The sequence below is a fragment of the Vigna radiata genome, chromosome 5, assembly GCF_000741045.1.
Source record: "Vigna radiata var. radiata cultivar VC1973A chromosome 5, Vradiata_ver6, whole genome shotgun sequence".
Taxonomy (NCBI): domain Eukaryota; kingdom Viridiplantae; phylum Streptophyta; class Magnoliopsida; order Fabales; family Fabaceae; genus Vigna; species Vigna radiata.
In genome coordinates this window covers 4,184,847-4,193,059 of record NC_028355.1, presented here as the reverse complement: position 1 = coordinate 4,193,059, position 8,213 = coordinate 4,184,847, and positions in this window count along the sequence as shown.

Here is an 8,213-nt window from a genome sequence, read left to right as displayed (position 1 = left end):
GATAATCAATTATGAGAAGGTGATAATCGATTATTACAGAGACTTTTCTAAATGTTCTTTTATGATAATCAATTACCATGAAGACTTTTCTAAAAAATTTGAATTGATTTTGATAATCGATTACCATTATAGTTTATCTATTATCAGAAAACATTTAAAACTTTCCTAAATGATATTATGCAAGTTGCTTTGTAACTTTCTAAACTAAGTTTTACCTACATTTTGTTCATAATAAGACTTATTACAAAAGCTTAAAACACATACTAAACTCTAAGTCTTTCAATATCTTTTGCATGTTTGAGTTCTTAGACTTACTTTTATCATCATCAAAATTTCTTAATCTTCTTAATCTTTTCTTTTGCCAACATGATTTACTTATAATAAGTATAATTATGCGAACAAAATATTAGACAAAGATATACGATGATATCATATAATGAACCGAAACATAAATTATTGACAAAATACCAAGTCAAGCTTTAAGTAGAAATGCAAAAATAGATAAATTCATCATTGGCACATGTTAAAAATGAATAAATAAGTCGTGAAAAAAAAATAATAAAAATAAAAGAAACACAGTTACATCAAAACTAGTCAACTAATAGTGTGGAGATACTACTTTAATAAAAGATCTTATCAACATTCTTTAAAGATACATGAAGTTATAGTTGAAGCAACAATTTTAAAAAATGCATAAGAAAATACAAACATTAAACATTCTCCAAGGATGAAGCATATAGTAAAAACAAATACATATTGTACTAAATACTAAAGAAAAATGTTATTTGTTAGACGATAAACAAACGCATCTAATAAAATCAAATTTAACACAATCATTATATCTTCTATCCTAATAAGGTTGTTGTTTGCAAGCAACTTGTTAGGAAATATAAGCCACACAAGAAAAGATGTTGATGGATACATGAGATACGAACTTGCTATACGAATAAAGAAAAGAAAAAGTTAATAAGTAGCTTTAATGTTAACATACCATCTTCTATCCTATGTCATCTTAAATTATCCTTCAATTCAGTCATTAGTATAACTAAATTATTAACAACATTTGCAAAATCCACCATGTGTGAACTTAGCTCAGTTGGTACTCCAAGTTTCATTGAAAATAAAACAACTTAATACAAATGAGAAAGTCCATGTAATTATTCTCGGTTTAAATTACTAAATCGTCTTTAGTTTACAAATTTATATTAACTTTTCTTTGATCTTTTAATTTTTTTTATTTTTTATAATTATTTGATAGTTATCCAATTATTATTTAATATTTATATAATTATAATTTTATTAATATACATTAAATACTTCGTAATATCATGTTTTCTATTATAAAACTATATTTTGTAAAAAAAAATATTTAATTAATATTTTGAGTAATAAATGAGTGATTATAAATTTAAGAATGAACTTTTGTTTGGACGATGAAGATAATAAGATAGTCTAACCTACAAACACTCCATTCTTATCCCATGGATTATATTCTTCCTTCTCATTCCTATTCTTATCACTATAAAGATTCACCATTAAGACTTTGAGCTGGATCGTGTTTATCTTCTTCTGCAGTATATTGGGCCCAATGTTAGCAAATTGGTTTAATTAAAATTATAACAAGAAAATAAAGTCGAGAAAATTGAGTTTGTTTATCTTCTTCTTTGTTTCTTTCCTTTCATTTTCACCGAAATTTGTTTATTTTAAACTATGCTTTGATAATATTCTAATATTATATACGTATTATTTTGTGATTTATTCATATTAATATTTATTATTATTATTATTAATTATAAAATAATTTTAGACCAATCATAAAATAGCACATAAATAATATTAAAATATCGTCAAAGTATTCTTATTTTAAATGCTATTTTATTATTATCACACGAAATCTCGCTCGTCTTCTTCAGATCCAACTACTCAAAAATACCACAAAAAGATGACCCTCACATTATGGAGTGTTTGTCGGAAAAAAACATTTGCAAATGTAGGTTGGACCCAAGAGACCAGATCTACCAAGTCATTGGAAAAAAAAAGGGGAAATAAGAATAAAAAAATGTTATAAGCCCTTTTATTATTATAACAAAAATACAAAGATAAAATAAAATACGTAGTTCGTGTAAATTTTTTTTTTCTCTGCACCAGTAAAAAGTTCTACTCATTTTTTACACCAAATTAAAAATGTAAGATAATTTGGACATTTTCTAAGCCTTCTTCTCTTTTTTTTAATCGTATTAAACGAGAGAGAAAAATCTTAGTTTTTTTTTTCAATCATATATTGTTTACGGTACTATATTTTTATCCCAGTTTTTCGTTCCAACTAAATCTATTTATTTTTTTCTTATAAGAAAGTAACACTGATTATCAATATACCATTCTTCCTAGGACATGTATATTTTGAAAATAAAACTAATTTTACGAATTTATAAAAATTTATTTTGTGAATGTAAAAAATTATTGAAAGAGAAAAGTCCATTAAAACATTAAAAAGAACAAGGAAAAACGCCTACAATCCTCGTTTGAATTAATATTTTTACTCTTTTATGTCGGCTTAATTTTCGGCATGGACTTGGGATGCGGATATGATATTAAATTTTCAGCAGTTGTCACTGAAAGATTCTGTGAATGAAATGAGGATATCAAGGAATTATGAACTACCATATTTTCCTGTCGGTTATTATTTAATACAAATTTCTTCTTCTTTTTATGAATTCATTTTGAATATTCTTCCAAGGGATGCTTTGGGAAATGGTAAGATAAAAATTAAACTTGTTATATAATTATTTAATATAAAAAAATATAGATATTTAAGTTAATTTATTACATTATACGTGAAATTATTTGTTAAAATAGCTTATATATATAACGTTAAAAATAGACATGATCATTCGATGTTTCTATAAATTTAATGTTTTATTTTATTTACAGAACGTCTTTGAGATTATTTATCGTTTAAATGTTAGCTAATGTTAAAACTTTGTAATAAGTTATTATAAAATTATATTTTTTTCTTTTTAAATTATTATATATTTTACATTTTATTATACTATTCATCTTTGATTATATTTCAAAATGTTTTCTGTGACACCCGAGCACTGACGAGGGCGGAGAGTGATCGCCGATGCAAGAGGCATGGTGCAGGGGGCACAGACAAGGAGCGACTCCTGGCAGGCTTCCAGTGGAAGGGATACATGGACGAATTGAACATACACCGGAATGAGAGGGATCTAGAGACTGTATAGGTATGAGACTATACGATTGAAGAATAGCTTAAAGGAATTGATTTGGCTACTCATATCAACAAATGCATTTGTTTTTGGTAGAGAACTCCATGACTAAACGTGCTTAGTCTAGAGTAATTATGGGATGGGTGACCTTCTGGGAAGTTTTCTCGGAAAGTGTGTGAATGAGGACAAAACACACTGAAAAATAGTCTAACTCATAAAGCGTGCGTGCTTAACCTAGAGTAATTATAGGATGGGTGACCTTCCGAAAAATTTTCTGAAAAAAAAGTGTGTGAGTAAGGAGAAATTTTCAATCAAATTTAATATAAAATTAATGATCATACATTTAACCTTTTAATCCTTAAAATCCACGTAGAAAACTGAAATAAATTATATACATTTTTGTAATAACTTATAAATTAATAAATTATTATACTTGGTCACTTGGGTCTATCAAGTGTCTTATCTTACCTCATCTTTCCATTGTTATTTATGCTGAAAATATGTCATTTTTTGTACCAATGTTGATGTGGAAAGTGTAATACCGCGTATGATGATGCACGTATTCCCCACCTTAATAAACTAGGTACACTTTTTCACCAACTTCGATTTTAGCTTTAATTAATGTTTCAGTCAAGGTAGATAAATGGAAAATCAGTCATCATTTCTTACTCTATTGTCTATAGTTTCGACACACAACATTGGATATGTCTATTGTCTTCTCCTTTTCTTCGCTTCACACACATGCAATAGTAGTTTCTGTTCTTTTTAGAGAACCACAAAAATATCCCACTTTCTTCTTTTTGACCGACACTTAGGGATTCTAATATCTCATTATCGAATTTTAAAGGTCCTTATCCCACAGATGCTAACAACCATATCCAAAGAAAGATAACGAATAACTAACCCTACAAGACCCTTAGATTCTCAACTGCCGACTTCGTTGATTTGTATTCTATGTGTCAACTGTGCGATTCAACCATTTTCTCCGACATACTACATATCAAAGAATTAAACAAAAAGAAGTTTGACAAGGAAATATCATGCATAAAGTATTAAATTCTAGTTTCATTATCGAGATTAAAAATTGTTCAAAATTGATGATAAATAATTTCTATTTTATTTAGAAAGTACATAGTGAATTAATTTTAATTTATATAAATAAGACATTAAATCATTTTGGATTAGTGAATTTTTTTTATATGTGTGTGTATATATATATTGTATGTGAAAAAAAATATTTTTAACTGTGAATTTTGAAAAAATATTATTCTATTAAAAGATATTGAATGGTGACATATTTTAAAAGTTAAATCGGTATTATTTGATATTTTTCTTATTATGGAACAAATAATGTAATAATGTGTGCATGTACTCTATAACAACATCAATAAATAAAGTTTAAGATGGAAGAATTTTGTATTGTTTAGTAAGGAATGATATATTATACATTATATTCAATTGTTATTTATAAAAGATATATTTGGAATGACTTTAATACAAGCGATATAAAATGATAGGTTAAATATGATTTTAGTTTTTTAACTTTAAATAGAAATTGGAAATAGTCAATTTTCAAAATTTTGACTCAATTTAGTCTCCAAACTTTATAAATACGTGGATTTAATCATTTTAATTAATTTTTTTAAATTTATTTGACGTTTTAAACATGTTTTATGATAACATTTGAGTTGTTTACACTGTTTGACATATTTTCGTTTTAATGTTAACTAAGAAATGCGTTTGAAACATTAGATAAACCTCATAAAATTTAGTTAAAAAGACTAAATCTACACAGTTATAAAGATTGGGGACTAAATTGCTTCAAAGTTTTGAAGATAGACTAATTTCAATTTTCACTGAAAATTAAAGGACTAAAAACATATTTAATCCTAAAATGACAACCAAAGTAAGATCAATTAATGGTTTATTCAAAAGTAAGAATATTATGATTGAAACATAAAATAATAAAAGATAATACGAGGGCATTAAATTAATATATAAATTTCTTATAAACATACTAAAAATTATACAAGATCGAGTATATTGAATGTTTTAGTTAAAGTTATAGCCAAAATATTTTATATTCACCTAGGCATAAAAAGTATATTATGATATTTATCAACTAATATCATGTCATCAAAGTTATGATGTTATATATGTATTTTGTTCATGAGTTTTACTAAGAAAATTATTTGTCTCATAATGCTTATCCCACTATTACATTCATTAGGTAAATCCTCAAAAGGTAGTGTGTTACACTCCTAAAATAATTATCATTGAAGTTGTTAAGATGTATTTTAAAAAATTAAGCACAATAATGCACATGCATCAACATTATTATTGCTATAATGTCTAATAAACCTCACCATAGTAATGAGACAATATTTATTCAAATTCGTTAGTGTACTTTAGTTAACAACTACTTCGTTATTATTTATTGAACTTAATTCCAATGAATCACTATTGATGTGGAGATAAGGGTGCATTATTGCAACTAATTTATGTTTTAGTCCTCTCTACTAAAAAAAGTCATTTTACATAAGTTATTTATGAGTATTTACATCAATTTTTAAGCCGATGCACATGTCATTGATGTATTTACATTGATTGTAACCAGAACTAATGTAACATATGCCTTTGCAAACTCATCTCACATAAGCTTTTTTAATGGTTTAAATCCTTTTTTGGTCCCTAAGTTAAATTTTGATGTTCAGTTTAGTCCCCACTTTTAAAAATGTCAACCTTTAGTCCCTAAAATATTAAAAATGTATCAAATCATTCCTCATAACAGCACTTAATGAACAATAAATTACAAGTTTTCATACTTAGGTATCCAATATTTTGTGATTTGTTAACGGAAAGTGTTATGAACAACAAATCACTTAATGAAAAACTTGTGATTTGTTAACGAATAGGACTGATTTGATACATTTTTCATATCATAGGGACTAAAGGTTGACATTTTTAAAAGCGGGGACTAAACTGAACATCAGAACTTAACTTAGGGACCAAAAAAGGGTTTAAACCCTTTTTTAATTCATGTGTTTCGTAGATATTGGTGGTCTTTGCCTCTCAAACCTTAGGCACATTATCTAAAAACTTTAGAGTGCTATGATCTTTGGAGAAAATTTGTCCTGATACTTTCAACTCACTTAAAAGAACCTATACACTTCTAAGCATCTCGTCCATGGTCTCACCATCCTTCATGGTGAAAGATTTATAATGGCACGTGAAGGTGACAAATTTTCTTAGTTGAACATCTCAATTCCCTTTATAGTTGATCCTTAAGGACTCTCAAATCTCAGGAGGAGGTTCATCGGAGAGACACAATACCAATGAGATATGAGCCCAACCATATAAGGAATTGACACCACTCTCTACCCAAAACCTTAAGGCAATGGGTTAATGGGTCTTTCATATTTATATAGTGCTCTACTTTCTCATTTTTATCCAATGTGGGACTTGGACTCACACTTGCATTCCCAACAATCTCCCCTTCAAGGGTGAGTCCCTTCCACATTGGTACGCTCCCCCTCCAGCGAAAGCATTCCCATCCAACCACAACCACGAGTAGCCCTTCATACCGTCGTTCATCTTAACGGGACACACTTCCCTGGAACTCTTTGCAAGGAAGACTTTCGATATAGGGATCATTATACTCGTAGCCAGCCACCAAGACTAACCATCGACTCTGATACCACTATTGGGTCTATCAAGGAGGAGGTTCACCGGAGAGACACAATACCAATGAGATATGAGCCCAACCATATAAGGAATTGACACCATTCTCTACCCAAAACCTTAAGGCAATGAGTTAATGAGTCTTTCATCTTTATATAGTGCTCTACTTTCTCATTTCTATCCAATGTGGGACTTGAACTCACACTTGCATTCCCAACAGCATGGACTTGATGTACATCTCTATCCTATCCTTTCAATGATGATAGTCTTCCCCTTAAAAACGCCGATGACCTTGTGATAGATGCTCTTCCTCATCAAGTTTCCTTTTATGCTAGACATGTGAATATCCATTTAGAAATAAGACACTCAACACTTTAGAGATAGAACTCTAATAATGTGAAAAATAGACAAAATACATAAAAAGGGAGGGTTCAATTGTGTATTAAAAATGTTCGAAATCTTTTCTAAAAGTTTTGTTTAATAAACATAAATAGATAAGGTTTAAAACTATTTATATAGAGAGATGTGTTATGTATAAAGCTTGTCAAACACAATTTCAATAGGATATAGATACACTCTCATTCTTTTATTAAATGCATACAAACGACATTTAATATAGAAAAATATAAATATTTAGATAATTTAGTTTATATTGATTGGTCTGACAAACTATAATTTTTTATCAATCTTTTCAAGTTTCACTAACACATACTAACTACAATCAAGTTTCACTAACACATACTAACTACAGCAAAGAACAAATAGTATTTTGATCTAACAACTTTTGGTTAAACTGCAAGCATTTTTCCACATAAACAATTTTGGCTTAAGTTACAATTATTGTTTGAATATAAACACTTTTAGTAGAGCTGTCAAAATGGGTAATCCGACTCAATCCGGCCCGGCCCACCATGGGTTGATCACTTAGTGAGTCAACGGGTGTTGCTCCCTCCACCTCCTCAAGTGGAACCTGTACCTCCCCATTATTTTAATTTATTTCAAAAATATTTTACACCTCTCCACTATTTTCTTTTATTCCAAAAATACCCTACACCTCTCGTATCCTTAACAATCTTTCTCTTTCTCTCTCTACATTAATGGAACATTTACATGGCTTATTAATGGAGCATTTACATGACTCAAATTTGAACTTGTGATATATATTTTCTTAAATAAGTTTGATTGAATCTTATTTTTGTTGTTGAATATATTTTTTTCTTTTCAAATTACTTAATAAATAAATTTTGTTCTAAATTTCTAGAAAAATGTTTATATATATGTGTGTGTTTTTTTATATATAAT